The sequence below is a fragment of the Gallus gallus genome, chromosome 6 (assembly GCF_016699485.2).
Source record: "Gallus gallus isolate bGalGal1 chromosome 6, bGalGal1.mat.broiler.GRCg7b, whole genome shotgun sequence".
Classification (NCBI taxonomy): domain Eukaryota; kingdom Metazoa; phylum Chordata; class Aves; order Galliformes; family Phasianidae; genus Gallus; species Gallus gallus.
The window spans coordinates 29,724,843-29,746,130 of NC_052537.1; the positions used below are offsets into that span (position 1 = coordinate 29,724,843).

The window sequence follows — 21,288 nt, forward strand, 5'->3', positions numbered from 1 at the left end:
GAAAAGAAATAATGTGATTCTTTCTTCAAATTAAAGAGTTAAATATTTTTATTAACTTTCTTCAAAATGCACTGTTTTTTGTTTCCTTGACTGTAATAGTGGATTATTGCTAATTTAAAACACTTCCAACTTCTCTTTTTTTTTCTTGGAATCATTATATTCTTATAACCCCAGTATTCTGCTGCGATATTCTTTGCACACCTGACAATACTGAATTGACCAGTTCTGCTTATCAATAAATTATACATTTTGTTATCTTACTGAAAATAAGGAATAACTTGAATATCCCTCTGGCTAATTAAAATCAGCTGTTTTTAACAGCTAAGCCAGCTTTAAAAATAATTAATCAGGCTTCATAGCACTAGGAAGTCAATACTAGCCAGGAAATTGAGAAGTCATACATAGCACTTTATCTAGGATGATCCTTTTTAAGAATTTGGCTCTGACATGGTAGGCTACCACAGGTATAGTCTCATAGCTGCAATTGCACCATGAGAAGCAACTAAAAGACTGGTTTTATTTTTATTCACAAGGACTGCAGCAGCATCTCTAAGCAACGTTCTGTCTTCTACTTTCAAATAAGGAATAATTTGTCTATAGAAGATAGAGTTCAAAGCTCATACTAGGTATTTGTTACCGCATGTAAATGGGAGAAGATCTTCATGACCCCATTGTTAGCACACTTACATTATGTTCTAGTAATGCAGTATTACAGATCTTTCTACTCTAAATCAAAATAATCAAAAATCAAATCTTTTTTCCTCCTGGCATGTATATACACACACACATATAGAGTGAAATGTATAAAACTCACATGTGTAAGTTTGTATATACATATACACATTTAGATTTACATTACCTTTAAAACTGAAAGGAAACTGCATATTCATAGTGTAGCCTTCACTGTCATACTGGGAGGACAGATACACTGGAATATCCCACAGGTTGTTCAATATGTTATGCATTGTATATATCATATTACACACTTTTCATTATTTTCCATGAAACACAGTTTATTGAGAAGTCTTTCCCATCCTACCCATCCCCTGTTGTTTGCTGTTTCCCTTCCTGTATCCCTTTTTGCACTCACTGCTTGCAACTGGTCACAGTAATCCAGACGAGGGCGTGCTATTGCTTTGTATCATCAGCCATCCTGCAGCTGAAGCCCGCTCTCTGTGGGGAAGGGGTGAAGAACCAGGATGCTATACAACAGCGAAAGATCAGCAGCACACATACCACATGCTCACAAAGAGAGGCAAGCTAGCAAACTATGCCTCATGAGCTCCTGGTAAGGCTGAGTGCTCACTATAATCCATCAGGACCTGGAACCTGGCTGGTCTCTCACCCTTCCTGTGGACTGCTCAAGGCCCTGTCCTCTCTCTGCAAACCCGCACTTAGCATTAAACCTGAACCAGTTTCTACCAAAGAACAGCTCCTCTACCCCTCATCGAAAAGGTTGTTCAAAACTGGACACCCTGCAGCCATGTCAACACAAAGAACAGATGCCAAAATGAGAGAGAAGACGTATCCTGAAATATTACAAACCTTTTGGGACAGCAATTAATGTAGAATACTTAATTCAGAGCCCAAAGAAAACGTCTGCAAACTCTACATCTTCTAGAAATACTATGATTCACTTCATAAATCAGGAATGAAAGAAAACATCCCTCTGAATAAAAGTTCTCTCTCAATCAGTATTTTTTATTAACAGAAATCTTTTCGTTTACCATCTTTCCTACATTCAAACACTATTTTTAAAGAGGAAAAGCTAGCCATGAAAATAAAGGTTCAGTAACTTCTGGGAGATGTGTGCTTGCTTAGAATGCAGCAAAAAAAAATTCAAACCATTCAGTGATGAAAATAAAGTTCAAAAATACCAAAAACCTGTAGGAAAAGTACATTACAATTTTCTTGAAATATATATGAATGTTTCTTTACTTTAAATATATTTTTGTCATATTGTTAACTGCTACATAGCTGTATTAGACAGAAATAAAAAGTAGAGGTATTTTTCTTATTTAAATTTTATTACATATCTATTATTTCCTCATAGGGTGAGGATATCCCCAAGCTGGAATAGCTGTCACATCTTTTACCTTCTGCTGCTGCCTTATCAAAGACAAGGGGAGCTTTACAGCTCTGGGCAAAAGGAAGGATCTTAGATCTTCCTGGTAAAAGTCAGGCATTTAATAGTTAAGCACCATTTTTGACAACTTCTGGTCAAATTAGTACCTCAAGGCAGCTGTCAAATGCATAGACAATATCATACTCACCTGCCCTAAAAATATACAACTCCAAATTTTCAAGATTTTTTAAGAATGAATTTCCTGTCTCAATCATCAAAACATTAACGTGTATCGTTAAATTGTGGAATGAAATATCTTAACTATATTTCATTCCAAAAGACCTGCATTTCAACACTTGTATCTGCAACATAACTTGTGAAGTCCTCCAAGCCCCTTTTCAAATAAATTATACCACAGATTTAAGACAGTCAAGTTGTAATAAAACACATAGCAGAGACAGCATAGTCAGCTGTATCTGGCCAATGAAAAATCATAATTTCTTCCACAATATTCAGCAGGTTCTGCAATTGTTCTCTCAACAGGAGACAAAATGTTAGGTTACAGAACCCTTAAAATTCCCTGCTGGATCTCACAGAATCTGCAAGTCCCACCCTGCAGGGAATGCCACTTTCCGGCAGTCTCTACACATTCCCTGAAAGAGTTCAAATTCTTTACACCAATTGAACGCATTTCTCGTCTCGTTTGAATGGCAGACTGAATGGAGACACTTGAGAGTTCTTGGTCGCAGACATTCTAATTGATCTCTTGGCTGCAGTATACTGTAATTTATATGGAAATATGCATTTCTCTGTGTAGGCTGTCCTGCAGTGGACTAAGCATAGTCATGTCACCTAACAAGAGTGCATTATGAACCATAATTTTCTCTGTTCAAATTATATCTCTTAACTTATGAGGTACATGAAGAACCTTTCCACATACACACACACAGGAGAGAACCTGTCAAAACATGTAGCTTTGATAACATTGACTCAAAAACCAAATGCTTAACAAGAACTCTCTATGAAATAAATAGGGAAGAGGCAAAAAAAAAAATCATATTTTCTTAGACTAAAGTGCTTTCCTCACTATCTGTAAGACAAATTTAGCTGTGGCATTTGCACTGCAAATCTCATTAGGTAGGCTGGTAAGTTATGCAGGCAGAAACAGACTTCTAAGGATTGTTCTGCAAAGAGGGGGGAATTGGCAGCACACAAAGCACTTCCCTTCCCACTCCCTATGCTGTGGGATCTGGTGAATCCCCAGCTGTGCTATAAAGCAGACCTGTCAAGTCTCATGCACTGACTCATTCTTTTGTATTGCACTCTGTCACTGCCAGAGTTGCACATTTTTATACGGCAGTGCCATGGCCCTCTCCCACTTTTGGATCCCACACATCAGACGCAGGTGGTCAGTCTGATCTGTGATTATCTGACCAGCTGCATCTGATGTGTGGGTCAAGGAGCAAAAGAAAGGTCATAGTACTGGCACTGCAGCTGTGGAATATGTGTTTAGCAGGACCCAGTGCTGACAAGAGCCCTGCTAGAAGGCATGCTCCCTTCTTAAGGCTAAATGCTCCAGGACTCAGCATTTTGATGACTAGACAGATGCTTATCACCTAACCTTGCACAGAAATGGGTGCCTAGCACATGAAATTTCACGTCCGAAGATTAGAGACTTTCTTCATGAGGGTTTTGCATTTTTGCAACAAAATGCAATAGAATGAGAAATTGAAGATCTGGTCAATATTTCCTCAAGAATGATTTTGTTGACGTTACCTTTACTCATATGCTATTGGTCAACTCTTAAAGAAAGAAATACAATCACATGAACTGTGGTGTTTTCTTTCTCCTCACTTTACAGAATCTAAAGGTAATAAGGAAGTACTTATGGAGAAGGTAACACTTATGAACTGACTTATGCCTACTTCCAAGTCTCTCTTTGTAGCAATCAAAAATTACATTTCATAAGTACATGTTTATATGCAGTTGCTTAAAATGAAAAAGTGACTGAGGCCTTAAATATTATCCACCCAAAAAAGCACTGTAAACATTTCAGCCCCTCTAAGTGGAGAAGGTTGGTGAGTGACATATTAAAAGCCTCAAGGCTGCAGCTATTTACAAACTCTAATTTTCTAGATTATTCCATATGTTTACCTCCCTTCCTCATCACCATACTCCCCACTGCTTTTCACTGCAGGCACAATTTTTGTTATTTCTAACATTTCTATCTCTGGTCTGACTTTTCATCACCTTTAGAACTACATTAAGGAAAACTAAGAACCAAGGAATACCTCTATGCAGAGAGCCTCCATATGGTCACGTGTACCATCCATTCCACACTGATGGATGCTGCAAGCTTTCTCTGATGCACGTGATCTTCTGTAGGAGTCCCATGGAATAACTCTGTATAAACAAAGGGATAATACATTAGGATAATAATTTTCCACACAAATATAGCCAAAAAAGTCCAGCAAAACAAGGCTGAAAAAAAATTGGATAAGTTATACATTTACAATAATTAGGATCTCATTGTTTATTTAATGGAATGATTTCATTTGGCAGAATCTCCACTGAGAACCAAAATTTGTTTGCTAGTGGAACACAGACATTCTTTAAGGCATTAACTACTTTATCTCTCACTATAAATGAAAACCACAGATTTCTGATTGAACAGATCAGTCATTCCTACTGCACTGGCTCTCTAAAAGTAGTATGCAATTGCATTTGTTCTTTATGTGCTGAACTCTTAGCAACTGCTAGGCTAGAATATCTTAATGTATTTTTTTATTTCACTACATCTACAGACACAAACACAAAAGCAAAAGGAATGATATACAGTCCATATTATCCCAAGTAATCAAATAAAATTAAAATGCTGTTTTGTATGTGAGTGGACAAATCCCAAGCAGATGTGCTATTTAAAATCTGAAGTACTAATTCATGCCAGAATCTTTTAAACAAAATGCAAGTCTACTTACAAACTGTACAAGAATTCAGAGAAGTCACCAATAAGCCCCATGTTGAAGCTTCTAACGGTAATCATGCCATTCTGTAGAATAGAACGCTTATCTGCTTTCTTCATGCACTTTCTTCTTTAGATACAGAAGTCTGAGCAAACCTTGGTGACTGCTATTTCTGATCAAAGTGAAATAAAATCTGTCCCATGCAGAGACAACCCTTCTCTTTGCATGTAGTCAAATGAACCCAGAAATCCTTAAGTAAAAACAGCTGTTTAAGTTCCACACTAGGTCTGAGCCCCTTGTTATCAGTTTCCACCATACAAGTTGAGCTTTCCTGTTGCTTTAACACCTTGTTTTTATTTGTCACATTCCACCTATAATATTCCACTCACTGCATTTGGAACAACACAAATATTTTGCACTTCACCATCAGCTTGTTTCACTAACCCTTACAAAACTGTAGTCAGTCTTCAAAATAATTGTACCTCAGGCTGTACTCATCTCCATCAAAACAAACCAGATGGGAACCAGCTTGGCACCTTGGCTATACCTAATGTTGTACCTTTGAGTGCAAGAAAGGCTTAGGAATCCTTAATGAGATCTCCATAACAAAACCACCTTTCTAGAAATAATTCCCACCAATTCACTTCTGCTGGCTTAGGTTTTGATCACAGCTCTACCAATAGTGGATCTTACACAAAAAGGGATGGGATTGACATTTCCAACTCATCTCAGAGTAATGCATCCACAGGTTTCCACTTGGAATGAATTTTTATTTTTATTTTTTTTACAGAGAAACTAGCTCCTACACTCATCAGTGTTTTGTACAAAAGGTATGCCTTTTCTGCCCCCTGTTCTACACACTTTAGAACTGAAAACAAAGGCACATCCTCACTTATCAGTCCTTATCTTCCTTCTTTTTACTCAGTATTTCTTGAAAGTTAAGCGGTTCTTTCACTCCCGCACAGAGGGAAACCATAAGAAAATCCCATGGTTACACTTGGAAGTACATTCCAATAATGATATAAAGGATAACTCTACTTCATCTTACCTGGCATCTAGATTTTCAGTCAAAAAACATCTTAATTTTATGAAACAAATTATGATTCTTGTTACAATCACATCATAACACAGGACTCAGAGATAATATTTCTGTGTTTATAACATATAATTTATATTATTTATTTTGGATACATATGACTTTATTTACTTAATCTCTCTGAGAAAAGAGAGAGAGAGAGAGAGAGAGAGAGAGAGAGAGAGAATTTCATTCCTGATAGCTTCCTGACTTTTCCCCTCCCCAGAATTTATGTGGTTCCATTCTGTCGCTGAATGCAAAACAGTCGGACAAGAGAAGGAGGGAGAGGGTGTTCAAATGGCCAGGATTAATTAATCAAATGCCTCCTAGTGGCAGGTTTGCAAATCTGCATTTTCTTAGTTTATCTTCACAGAATCTACAAATGCACAGGCCAGGAAAATAGAAAACAAGACTGCAGAGGCTGTTCTTTGTTTGGGTTTGATTCTAGCTTCCTCTTTCCTCCAGTCTTTCAAAATAAGGAAAGAAAAGACTCACACCACATGACCCAAATTTCTACTTATTTCCATTTTAAAAGAAGATTCACTCCTATGTTTTTTTTTCTTCAATACTGTTAAAGCTGAATACTCAACTGACCCACTGCGTTTAGGTTTCCCTAAGTTCTTCACAGAGATTTGTTAAAGATATAAAATAACATATTGAACAATGAAAGAGCTTGTTTCCCAGCCATTTTTGTTGAAAGCTACTTTGTATATGTTCCTATGCAACAAAAATTAAGTTTATGTGTAGGTGTTCCATGTTTTTACAAACTCCACGCTCCTTAGTTGTTATAAGATTAAAACAATTTTCTCCCTCAGTAAATGCTTCCCTTGAAAACCACTGGAAGCACATAATTCATCTGTCCATTTATAGCTTCTATTTTCTACTAGGCACTGCGAAACTGCTGATTGTGATTGTTGTTTTCCCTTTTAAGAAGCCAATGTTGAACAAGTGACAGATAAGACAATTTAATGTTTCAGTGACCATACAGATCAATTTTTTCATTTATTCTGAAGTTTAAAAGAAAAAAAAAAGAAAAAGACAGGCAACCAAGGTACGATAGCAGGGATTTTGTTTAGCAAATTGTTCTTCTGTATCTTGAAAATTTAACAAGCACTCTCATTAAACCTGCAGGGAGTTTTAAGGTAGTTTAAAGTCCTAATATTTTTCAAAAAATGCATTCAAGTTTTTGTTTGTTTGTTTGTTTTCCCCCCCAGAATCATTTTCTTCTCTATGGAATCTATCAGAAAGATTTGGAGATACAGCATAAGTCTTTAACTGTGAATAATAGAAAAAGAAGAAAGACATGTATTACCACAAGCTGTAAAAGACCTCAATAAAAAAGAAAAAGAAAAAAAAAAGATAGGTAAGTGAAAAGGGAACATTGTGTAGCTTCTGTACTAGATAGAGAAATGGAAAAAAAACAATAAAACACACATATTTGGGAAAGTGTTCGTATGGAAAAGGTACAGTATTGGTATCACCATCAGCACTCACCCATTTGATATAAGTCACTGTAAAGTAACAGACACCTTGTCCACTCTTTCCATCCGTTTCACTTCTTCCTAGTTTTCTCTCTGCAGATCTCTGCCTTCTGTCCCTGCAGAACCCAAGTGTGGCACCTGACGTGCAACCCTATTAAGCAAGCTAACATTATAGCACCATATGTGGGCTGCCAAAGTATACTCAGCCTACTCACAACTGGGTCCGAGCAACAGGATGGCTGTACAATTCATACAGGTTCAAATATGAAGACACTGAAAGCTGGTACAATCTGCTGAACAGCAAGAGACCCTTCTGTAGACAGGAGGGGCCTTTAGGTATCTGACCTGGCTGCTTTCAGGATGATTAAGGCCTAAGCACACCCAACTCAGAATCCCCCTCTTTCCTTTAATTCATATAAACTTAACTTAGATGCCAGGATTGTTGAGCATTGTACCTATTTCTGCTATCAAATAAGATGGCTCTCAAAGGAAGTTATGCAGTCTTCAGGAAAAATCGACACTGAAAGACAGCTAATCAACAGTGACATCTAAAATGCTACCAGTAATATACAGCAGTTTCAGCTTACTGAATTCAGGCAAGAAATTTAAATCTTATCCCGAGGATTTTACAGTGGCATCCCAAGCAATCTTGCAATAGCCCAGGAGATGCTATGTCAATTTATATTCAGAAGTCATACTGACTTTGCAGTCTTAAGCATCAAGGAAGCCCTTTAAAAAACAAAAGTTCAGATTCATAAATGTACGAAGCAATCCCAGAGATAAATCTGCCCCCTTCCTTTTTTAAAAACCTATTTTTACATACAACATGAATGTTACTGAAAATAGAAGAATATTTCTACCTTTGCTCTTTATGAGACAGAAGTTTTCTGCCTCGGTTTAAGTCCTGTTCATTTTATTGGGGAGAAATAGAATTTTAATCCCCAAGGATAGGTAACTGTGTAAGTAAATGAGAACACGTGTCTATATACAGTAGTTTTGCCCAAGTACTAATGATAAGATTTTCTTTCACAGGCTGAACTATTATTCTCCCATTTAAGAACATTACAAATCTTAAAACATATTAATGAATGTATGTCTATGAAAATTTTGCAATGTAACAGAATTAAATCACTCAGTTCCCTATAAATAACCTTTGCCTCTGCTAAATACTAAAAGCAGACTTTATTACCTCATATGCTACTCCTGACCATTTAATTAACTACCACAAAAGCTAATTAATTAGACAACACAGTCTCTAATCATTCTGGAATTTGTTCTATTATGTTCAGTTGGAATATCCTCTTTCCTTACAGACCCCCTAAATTTTAGATGAAGCATTCCAGGTTTTTCATTCCCGTCTTTCCAGATACTTCAGATCCGAGTGGGAATATTTTAGACTGATTTTATTACAGACTTTCCTTTTTAACTATCTTTACTGCCAAAATCTCATTTGTAGGAAGCTGAGAATTCCGGTAACTTCACTGTTACTGTCTATTGCTGCTGGATCACAGTATGAGTGTCCTACGCATAGGTATCTCCTGAAGGAACTTCCCATTTAAAGTCAAAAACAGTGCCACCAGAATTTTAAATTGTTCTGTTGACAAGATGCAATCAGTCCGTATAGCCAGCCTGTGTATCGTGATGGAATGAAAGTACCAATGAGGAACAAGCTGATGAATTGGTTTGACAAATCATTAAAACCCATCTAGCATAATCGTTTTAGCTGATCTCGTTTAAGTCATTCCGTGAAGCTGCCAGGAGAGTTCAGGGACAGGTCGATCTACTATTCGCATCATGTAAGGATCAGGCAGATAAAATCCGATCAGTTACCTGAGCATTCTTGCATTTATATGTAATTATTCCCTGTTGTTTTAAAGCTTCCATCTGGAGGAAAGAAATCTCTTCTGCTCCTGACCCTTTCAGACCTCATGTCACTGTATTTAGCTTTAACAGATGGATTCTACTGATCTGATATGAAGATAGAAATAAAAGATTGAAAACATGAAAAGAGTGGAAAAATATAGATTCATTAGAGCCTTGAATTATCACTAACTGCAGGTCATTGGGTGAATCTTCACTGGATTCATGGGTCATTGACCAAGACTCGCAGCTTGTTCCTGCCCGAATCTGCACATGAATTAAGAAGACTCCATTAAGAAGGTGACTGCTGCTAAGCTCCTCTAACGTGCAAGTTGGAGACAGGAGGAAGGACTGCTGGCACACACTGTATCTCCAAGGCCACGACTATTCCTAGCAGGCAGCTAGAGTCTAAAATAAGTTTCAGTTCTGAGCATCACCAAGATCTATCTTCCGGAAGCAAGATCAATTGCTCTGAGCAGTGAAGATTTCTGCAGAAGAGCACAACATCTCCTATTTGTGCATGGACTCTCTTCTTGTTGTTGGTCAGACTGAGTAAATAAAAACTTCCTCACAGATTCACATTTCAGTGAATGGAATTATTCTTCATCTGTGCAAGAACACATTGATAATTTTAAACAATAACAAATAATGAAAGACCGTCTTAGAAAAACACACACACGAACCAGTTAGTCATAAAGAAAGGAAATAACGGAACTTCTACAATGTGAATATTCAGCATGGGTATCCAGTTTATGCTTAATGAGCAAACAGATAAAGAAACATTTCCAAATCTCACAAATGGAGAAGAAATTCAGAGCCAAACCTCATTCTTTCTCCTTGGTTCAATTCACTTTGTCTATTTTACAATGATAAGCTACAAGGCTGCACACTGCAGTTTAATATAACCCTTGGAGTATCCAGCAGGAATTTCTGGGCAGATTCCCAGGACACTGAAGAGAAGGAGAAATGTGTCTGTAGAGAAGGCATGCCTTTTCCATGTATCCCTCTTAAGATTCATGAATTATACACGTATGGGAGTCTATTTGATGTGATGCAATACATAAGTACAGTAAAACAGGGATAAAGGATGGATTTCAGTAACTTCAGAAAACATCAATATCTTTATTGTGCTCTACATGTTATTATTGTTTTCTTCACTTGAACAACTTCTTATAAGTGCTAGCTTTTCAGGAACTGCACTTTAAGATGTTAAAAATTTATGTTTGATATGTACATTACTACGATTTGTATGTTATTACACAAAGTATTTTTTCCAGGCAACAGAAGCCAATTATCTACTCTTTCAGATATACATGTATTTCTGAAACCTAATTACAATCTGTGTATTGTATGGTAGTAGCCATTAAGAAAAACTACACAAGAAAACAGAAGACAGAATGCAGAATACAATGATTGAATATTATCAAATTGGTGATTGGTATTTTTGATATCACCAGAGCACACCTGCATAATCATAATGCTCCCACTGAAACTATCTGCCAGTGACAGTCTGTTTTCTGTCATTTTTACCAGCTTTCCAAAAAGAGTAAATTTTAAAAAAGAAGGCTAGAACTATTTTAGAACAAAGGAAATTATTATGCTTCATGTTATTTGATTCCAAGTATCAACAAAACACCCCTACACTTATAAGAAGCATAACTACGAAAAATCACATCAAAAAGAAGGAAAAAAACTATCTTCTCTGGAAAATACCCTGTAGACTTGCTATCTAGACAGTAACAGTCTTGCATGCCAAATTCATCTTGTGCCAATATAGTATAAGTTAGATGTACAGTGCAGATCCAGGAAGTAGATCAGACAAGGTGTGGACTAACGTGTCTTAAACTGCATAACAAAACTTTTAGGACTCCCAGCTTGGGATGCTGTGCTGCTCTAACAGTTGTCCTCACTGAAAACAAGTATTTAATAAAATATTGGAATTACACTTCAATTGTTCATGCTCTTATAGTGTAACTGCTTGCTGGCTGTCAGTTCTAATTTTATACTCTTTCATAGCTTCAATTTCGCTAAATACAACAGAAGTGTATTTGTTTTCCCCAGAGCTGAATTTCTTTTTCTTTTTGTAAAAATAAAAATAAAAATCTAATATTACAGTATGACTACAGCAATTCAGCAATTTATAATTTCCCTTGTTGTTTGCTGCCATTATCATTGAGCATTATTAAGCAGTTGTCTGTTACCATCCAAGTGCTACCTTTTACCTCAACTGCAGTTTCATCCCAACAAAATCAAAGCAATTCTTGCACAGTGACTTTTATGTGAATAGGAATTAGTTCAATTCATCTGTTTAAACTGAGATGTCTGAAACCTAGTTATAAGGTCTGAAAAAATGAACCTCATCTCATTATCAGATTCTTCCTATACGGAAAACAGAAAGAAATCTATTAAATTTTTACCACTTTAATCACGTTTAATGCTTTTTGCCATTATCTGGTAAAGCATTTTAAAATCCTGAGTTACTTATACAATGGCCAGCAACATGTTCATGCTTTAAAATAAAGGGATATTTTTTCCAGTTAACAGAAACTAACATAACTCAGCAGAAGTTTAAGTGCTATTGAGTAATCAGGTGAAGACACTCAATTAAAAAAGCCAATCCCCCAATATACCGATGACCTGATTTTACAGTTGTTTGATGTTGAGACACCTAGGACTGGCCAACTATCAAAAGAGTGTGGCCACGTATGAATATGGTCAGTTTGCTACTAAAAGACAGGTAAGGTCAAAGGAGAACTTTATTTAGCTTATTTCTTTTCTTGTAGTTTAACAGCAGTGTTTTCTACTGCTCTTACTACAGTAGTAATGAAATAAAACCTTAAACATATTAAAGGCTTTTTCTGTCTGTTTCTTAGAGTTAGCTAGGATGTTTTGATGGAAATTGTTAATTTACATCAATAATAAAGAAAAGACTTGTACCATAGAAGTAGAAAGGTTTTTATTTATGGGAGGATCTGTATTCCTTTTTATATCTTTCTATATTTGTACTACTCAGTGCCTGGTTTACAGAACCAGTGCTGTTTCTGCACCAGTGCCTAAGGTTTATGTGGGGAGGGGAGAGAGAAGGACTGCTAATGATCTCCCTAAGATAAATGAAATTGCTGATTTAGTCAAGCTCATTCTTGACCTTGACACAAGACGGGACAGGCAAAGGGAAGAGCTCAAAATAGAGCAAGTGAAAGAAAGGAAGATCAAACGAATGCTCAGGTCTGGCCAAGACCCCCCCTGCATTCAGCTAACACCTGGCTGAGTTAGAAAACATGACCAGCCCAACCTTCCTGTTGGAGCCGATTGAAGCTGTCAGCTCCTGGCTTGTCACCCACTGCATCAGGAGGCCCCTGGGCTGCCACAAGAGCCCTAATTAGGCAGAAATGGCACTTCGGCTACTGACCCGCCAGGACCTTTGGCAAAGCATTTAACATCATTAGTTAACATTTTTATTAAAAAAAGTGTGAATGTAAATGAACAGCCAATGCATTTCAATAGGGTTTGTCGGTGGCATTGCACGCCCCCCCACTCTCCCAACCACACACACACTTTTTTGCATGAATAGTTCACTTGTTTTCTCTAAAGGGGGATGGGGACGTGGAGAATGTTTTTCCAAGGGAACTAGACATGTTCAAAGCAGAAGCAAGGTCTTAAACAATCAGACACAAACCTTTGCCTTTTGGGGAGTGTGCTGGTGAGTGAACAAACAACTAAATGCGATCTTACCTGCAATGTGCCTCAGGGGACATCAGAAAGGGAAAGTATGCATAACTCATACTGGAATAAAGAGATACACAATCACATATTCATCTGATTGCTCTAACTTGTTTTTTCTGTTAAAGGAATATAGGTACCTAATCCAGTAGGTCTGCAGCTCCCTGCTGGTGCTATCAAACATTTCAGCAACATGTAAGGATGAATGTCTAAGGGTACTCTGTCCTCCTGTTTCCCTAACATTTCTTCAAATAATTTCATTTTACTTTTGATAGAACATTATCAAAAAATATCACTCAGGCATATCAAAGACCTACCTTAACTGAGTCACTACTGGCAGCTATATGCACATGAAAAGTTATTTGTTCATACAGATGAGTATATCTGATACTTCACACATCTTCTGACCTCTGACTGAGATGGAGCCAAGTTTTGTATGCAAAATGCCACAGTGAGGATACACCAAGGCAAACTTGTACTCTGGAGTGCAGATACAACCACTGTTAATCCACCGAGTTTCTTTTCAGAAATCTGGTGTTTGTGCTGGGTATAAAAAGGGTTGATTAGGACTCTGAGCCCCTTGCACTAATAATACCATCTGTGCACAATAACAAGATTGTACACGAAGAGAAAACAAAAAATGTTACATGGGTACAATGTATATATGTGAATATGCTCAGACACACAAAGACCATTTTCAGAATGCTTAAAACTCCCTCCTTTGAAGATTCTTCAAGATTATTCCATATAAGTTCTTATTGTGCCTGTATGTACAGAAGTGCATTCATTCTCCTTTTAAAAAAGCATGCATAGGCCACTCTAGAAACATTAAAACAACTCGGACTTTTAAATACAGACTGTTAAAGCACAAGACCAAGTCTAGAAATCCATGGAGGAAGCCTGGCTTGATCCCCCGACTCACCCGTAAAATAAAGTCAGTAGTAATTTCGGCAGTACTCAAATCACTGTTTATCAGTCTGTTAACGAAAACAAAATCTGTATCTTCCTTTACAGAGCAGAAATAGGAAAACATAAACATAAAAAAATACACTTGCTGACAGTAATCAGATGGTGGCTTGCCTGTCCTCATAATGCAGTTGTTTAGAAGCATTAGATTAAAAGCAGTATTAGGCAAAGAGAGTAAATGTTCAGGAATGGTTGAGGAAGCTGAATAGTAAAAGGCACAGAAAGTTGGTAACAGTAAGGTGTCTATATCTGACCCCTTTTCCCATCACATGACTATTTTCCAGTCTAGTTCTTCAGTATGGCTTCTCCTCTCCTGCTGAGAACCGGAGGGGTGGGTGAAGGGAGAGAGAGGTGACAGCCTATTGAAAAGCTCATGCTCCCTGCCTAGTTTTGGCACATTTTCTGCAGGTGCCTCACACTACAGCCACAAAGGGCTCTGAAGAGAGGATTCAGACCTGTCAACAGCTACAGGAGGCGACTCTACAGCTTTGTCTTACATGCTAACTTCATTGTACGCTGTTCCGAAGCCCGCAGCATAGGCACCCGTTAATGAGATGAGCCCCTTTTTCTTGGTTTGTTCCTCCTTGTTTCTCTTGCCTTTCTGTAATGATTTAACTTGATCGTATTGGTTCCTTTCTAGCGAAGATTGCTCCAATGATCAGATAATTGGTTGTAGAATACTGCTCAGCAACAACTATTACTTCCTTGGCTGAAAATGTCAGAGCAATTGAAAGCTCTTAGTGAAGTTCAAGAACAAGGAGGCAAAAAAGCAGCAGCTCCCATATATGGATGTATCTGGGCATATAGAGTAAGCTTGCCATGGCCAGCTCTTGTGGATGAATGTGCTTTATGAGGACCACTTTCACATATTTTATGTTTTCATGACTATTTTTTAAAGCTAAAGAACAAACAAACACCAATTCACACAGGACATATTTTTCCCATTTACATTGAATTAATGTGTTATTTCTTTTAGCTTTGAGGAATAATATTATATAATTGCCTCTTCTACATTTTCCCCATTTCCTATTCCATTTCTCAAAACCAGACTGATGTAATTTCTTTTCAACCTTAAAAAGTTGTACATATGCAAAAGGCCCTTATGGAAAACCTGGAGTGGCCTGAAGAAGTAGGTGTAGTTACTGAATAGTGCCGTGAGTTTAATCCCCTTCAAATCAGTCATTTGCTTACAGTGACTTAACAACTATTCAGATAAGACCACATTTTGTGTTGCCCTGCTCCATAGCTTTACAAAGCAATAGCTTATAAAAAATGCCATATTGACACTCTGATTCTAACAACAATCAAAACAACAGAAATATCTTGAGACCATATTTAATTCCTTTCTTCATTTGAAACATGCAGTAACTTACAACAAAAGCTCAGTGATGTTATGCACTGATTCAAGATTGCACCCAAAGGCATCATCATTTTCATCACTTTAGTATATAAGATTTAGAGATTTGGTACAAAATTAAGATCACAATTTATTTGGCTGACTGTGCAAATAGGCAAAAAAGTCCGTATTTGTAAAAACTTAATCAGAACAAAAATCTGAAAAACTGCACAAAATCTCATCTTTTCTCATTTTATGATTTTTTTTTTATACATCTCCATGTACTATCAATAATACACCATCACAAACACAGCTGTCAAGTCCTTGTTTTTTTTTTTTTAGATCACAAATTCCATAAAGAATAAATAGCTTTTGAAAGCTTCTTAGAGGCTGGGGAAAAGGTCAGAGAACCGGATCATTATAAGCTATTCATGTGCTGAGTCATCACTGCAGTGAAATTCTTTATTCTTTGGTAGTACCTCCAACATAGGCAACTACGTGGTGGTTGTTTTACATAGTATCGCACACCAATCAGCTTGACTGAAAAGAATATCTGGAAAGATCCAGGTCATAAGCTTGCGAAATGAGTGAACCAGACTTAGACTGGTTTAACTGCATGAAGCAGAGAACCACATGCACAGGTGGTTTATATGTTAAACATTTCAAAAACTGAACTCCTATGCTGGAACTAATGTCATGGTTCTGCTGATGAGCTGAGTGACTTCTAGTGAAGGTATCCATTGAAACTAAGCAGGAGTTTGTAAAGTCCACCATATAACTCATTCAAAATTATTTTAAAAATTTCTTGGATGATGTAATGCTCCGTAGCAATGAAGTAAAGAGCAGCAATGAAGTAAAGAGCAGATGCCTGAAATAGTTTCCTCCTATCCTTATTTACAAGTTTAATTTGAAAATTCAATAATTGCAACAGCTATGTTTTTTTTTTTTTTCTCAAATATACAGCCCCACAACTAGTCACTGAGAGTACAATTTCTATCTAAAATTTAAAGATTAAGAACTGACAGAGGAAACTAAGAATAACCGATCTTTCTTCCTGTCTGAAGCTTAAGCTAGCAGAGTGACTCTGGAGCCCCTGGCAAAAACTCACACTTCCAGAGAAAAGCTGGAAGTGGTAATTGCTACTGATGCTTGTCCTGAAACAACATGGCCTTTGAATGAACTCCCATCACAGGGCAGGCTGGCGCAGTAGCTTCACAAACACTTCATGGCAGCCCTGGAAAATGACTGTTCAGAAGCAGAAAACACAAAAGAAAAGCTCTACTATCTTCTGACAAGTAGCCAGGGAATGTAAGATGTTCCTATGCTCATTTTCTTGCCTGTTACAGTCAATGCTCACAGAATACGTAATTAAAAGATATAAAATTTTTAATTAAGAGCTATGCTCTTTATTAAGGTATTATGCTGCAAGCAGGCAGCAATTATTCCCAAATTAAAACTGAAACTGTTTAATCTTTTAAATCACATGCAAAAAAAAAAAAAAAAAAAAAACAATGCAGAGCTTGGTATACATGGGAGGTCAAGAGTAAATGATCTGATAGTCTGTTGAGGATTTAAGCTTCTAAAAATATAAGCGCTAGGATTTCATTTAACTTTAAAATAGAACAGGCACTTCTCAAAATAATTTCATGGTTACTTATTGAAACAGAGCATGCATTGCCAGAGGTGCTCTAGATTGTGCGTATTGGACGGTTACCCCCCTCACAAATGGACAGAGAAGCCAAGTATCAGTAAACTGGCAAAGGCAAAAAGCAAATGTTTTTTAAACAACTCTGACAAATACAGTTGTGCAGGTTGGGTATTACTCTTGGCCTGATGGGTAGATATCAGCATTAATAACAAACATATCCTCTTTCCTTGCTCTGGAAAGTGGCAGTTTTCATAATGGCTGTTTGGACACATTAGGTGTACTGATTGTTTTCTACTGATATGTTTTCCATACTGTCTTTTTCATTGCTCTACATGCATTTCGCAAAATGTACAATTGCAGATGCATTATCTTCCTCCAGTTCTAGAGGAACTTCTATCAATTATTTCTATCAGTTTCTCCTCTCATGTTGCTCTTAGTAGCTCTTGTAAGAAATGGAGACTAGACAACAGAAGATCTGTATCAGAGTTAAAGGTACATTCCTATCAATGCTACATGTAATGAATGAGTCTGTAATATTTTCAGTGACTTACACACAGGGTTTTTTTTTTTTATAAATCCTGGTAGAAACCCAGAGCCTGATACTGAATTCTATTCTTAAGCATAGTTCCAATTATACTCCATCAAACCATCGAATCTTTCTTACACTGGCATCATCAAATATGTCTTTGCAATTTCCATGCACGCAACTTATGCAAAAAAAGATATGAAGTTACTAGAGTGAGTTCAGCACAGTGCACAAAGATGATTAAAGGACTGGAGCATCTCTCATATTGAGAGAAACTGAGAGAGCTGGAACTCTTCAGATTGGAAAAGGCCTGGGGTTATTTTATCAATCTATACAAATAACTGATGGAGGGTAATAAAGAAGAGAAAGTCAAACTATTCTCCATGTCGTACTGTTTCTACAATAGTCCCTTCTTTCCTTAAAAGACACAAATGGCAAACCACTGGACTGACCTCATGTCCATAGTTCCACCCAATTTCAAGCCATTTCATAAGAAATGCTACAGATTTATTAAGTCTCATTGACTTCTGAGGAAAGTCAAAGGTGTTTGAGCTCTCTCCAAATCAGTGCTTTGAGTCAGGCCACACAACTAGCTTCTAGTATTATTCTATCAGCACACAGAATTTACCAAAACAATATTTTGTTGATGAGTACACACTCAAACAGTAATGCCTTTCAGTAAATTTATCCTTCAAAAGAAGATGTATTTCACTGTATCAGCAGGACATTATTCAAATTTGTAACTGGGTATCTTACAAGGAACTGTGAACACTGTGTATTCTTCGGGAGGTACATTTTCAAAAGCTTTTCAGTTTGCATCCAGCTTCTTTTATTACTACTTTTTCCAGGAGTATGCAGGAAAAATATTTCTCTCTTTTTATTGAAAAAGTCTCAAACTGAAGTAAGCTGTTAAAAGTAATAATGGCAATAACAGAAATAGAAGGAAACAGAATTTTAATGTTGCAATGAACACAGCATTTCCCTGGCCTCATGGGAAATTGTTAACACTTATGGGGGGCGTGGGGTTCCCCCCACTCACTTTCATCTGAGATCTGAAAATTTGGGTGTTTTGTGCAAAAAATACCATCAGGAGAGGCAAAAATTGTTCAAAAACTATTTTTACAATTGCACTAGTTTTGGTATCTCTAATACAAACATAAAGTCAGTTATAAATTCATATAATCTTGTGGGCTTATCCCAAAATGATAGGTCAAGCTTTTGTTCCAGATGGTGCAATAGTGTTTGTGACATCCACTTTGAACTGCAATCTAGTTATGTGTCAAGCAGGAGAGTCCATTATTCACAGCATCACTGCTGGAGAAAGAAGGTTAAAAGTTCAAGACATGCCCCAAGTGATTAAGGTTGCAAAAATCAGGAGATATATCATGGGGAAAAAAATGCCATTCTTCCTTTTCTTCCATACTCAGTTTGGTCCCAAAAAAATGTGTTGAAAAAAAAATACAGGACATAGAAAAGCCTCAGTTCTAAACAGTAATGTGAAAATTACCTTTTTATTTGTTCTCCTTAAACTCCTCTTCTATCAGCTTCCCTTTTCCTAGAAAGAAACAGAGCAGCTTCTCTTAAAATCTGTCAGCAAGTTACAGGACTTGAGAATTCAGTTAACATTATTTCTCATTCATCACAATATTCACACTTCAGCTATTACAAGCTTCTATGTAAATCTGATTTAAAACTTTAATTTTCATGTATCCCACAGATAACCTGCACTAGTTCAGCTTCTCAACCATATAAGCCTTTGATCTGCATTCAGAAACAGATTGCCTCCAACCATCCCAAAACTTTCTGTACTTGGAACTGCAAGTAAAGCTTCTACTATGGTTGAGAAAATGTAAGGGATTTTCAATCCAATATAAAATATGAGATTCTTAACAGAAAGAGGAAAACCCAAAGGGTAAAGCTAAAATATAATTCAGATTAAAAATAACTTTGGCAATGTTTTTTGAAAACAGAAAGATTTATAAAAATAAAAAATACAAAAATTAAAAATTAAAAAAAAACAACCACAGCACATCCAAGGAAACCATTCTGACCATAAATAAATAATAATAATAAAGAGATGAAGGAATAGATTCCACTGATTTATGTAAAAGTTTTTTCTTCCCTAGACCTACAAAACCTAAGTAGATGCTCCTGCTTTCCAGATCTCTACTCACCTCTGAATTTGATCACTGCTTTGTCTAAGTACGAAATGCAGCATGGCCAGCTTGCCATACGACCTATAAAATTGTATCAGTAACTCATACACAATAACTGATGCATGAACACTCTTCTTTTTATGCCATAGAAAGTGTTTGCATACGGGTTATACAAAGCCCAATAACATCTTAACTCTGTAAATATTCACAAGAGTACTAACATTTCAGAGTATCCTATTCAAAATATACTGACAAAAATCTTTAATAATCCATCATGTCAGCACCCTGGAAATAGGTAGGCTTCAATAATGTCTTAAAATTCATAATGGGCACTTCAAACTGCACGCACAAAGAAAACATGTAGTGAACTCCTGATGCCATGCAGTAAAACAATCAAAGCACTCATCAAGAAGTGGCACAATACAAAAAATAACCTACACTATAAAAACCAGTTACATCACAGAAATTTGAGGACAATCTTTGTAAACCGAAAAATCAGCTGAAAGACTTGACCTGAAGTACTACACATACTGAATTACCTTCAGAGTTGGAATGATAAACGAAAGCCTATCAGCTCCCATGTTGCAGGTCTGTGGCCTCCTCTGGAGAAGGCCTGGCTCACCCTCGCACAGCATGAGCCACACAGACCCACGGGAAGAATCCTCCAACTTCAGAAATAAATTAGTACCAAAACCCACTCAACTTGAAGTAACCACTGGAGCGGAGAACAATTACTCAAGGCAAATGAACACTTACTTATACGAGTATTCTGGAAATTAAAATAACAATACCAGAGGAAAAAAATAAAGAAACATCCCACAAGCTAAACTGTTAACATATATTTCCTAATATCTATTAGACACATCGCAGATGTTCTTGGATAACTTTTATCTGGACAGAAAGTCCAACCTAAGTGTTATGCTTAGCTCCATCCTACGACCCAGGCCTTGTCTTAGTCCTTTACATAAAACTGTATTCAACTTTGTTACTTACGTTTGCCCTATACAGAATATTAAGAATTGGAAAGAAAAAAAAAACAACAAAAAACAAAATGAAACAACAACAACAAAAAAACAACCAACAACACTAGAATTATTTTTACATGTAAAGAGAAGAACCTTAAAAAGCCTTTTTAAGAAATGAGGATGCCTTGAAACCAGTAATATATTTGTGTAAGGGTATTTGTATTGCCAAGATAAAATGACAATCCTGATTTCACTGAAAATGCCATGCAGTTTTTAGGCACTCAGACTTGACTTCAAAGAACGCTGCCAGTGTAATAAGCACACATTACTCCTCCGTGAAAACCTACAAGAACACGGACGGCAGTGAGACCATGATCTTAATTGATTTAAGGGATATATTTATGCCTTTATAGCAACATTCCAGACTGGCAAAAATCATATCCTTTATGCAACACGTAGGCTTGCAATACTGTACTTGGATTTAGCATGCCTGGCAGTACTCTGATAACCATTCCTACAAGACTCAA

At 36.8% G+C, this 21,288-nt stretch overlaps 1 protein-coding gene across 1 annotated transcript in view; it reads right to left on the bottom strand.

Annotated features, from left to right (window-relative positions):
• HSPA12A (heat shock protein family A (Hsp70) member 12A) overlaps positions 1–21,288 on the bottom strand; it is an 88,721-nt gene that overhangs the window by 65,157 nt on the left and 2,276 nt on the right. Inside the window, exons 2-3 of the mRNA XM_025151747.3 lie at positions 19,148–19,195; positions 4,357–4,468 (exon numbers count right to left, since the gene is read on the bottom strand). The gene's annotated coding sequence lies outside the window, so the exon portion shown is untranslated. The remainder of the gene's footprint in view (positions 1–4,356; positions 4,469–19,147; positions 19,196–21,288) is intronic.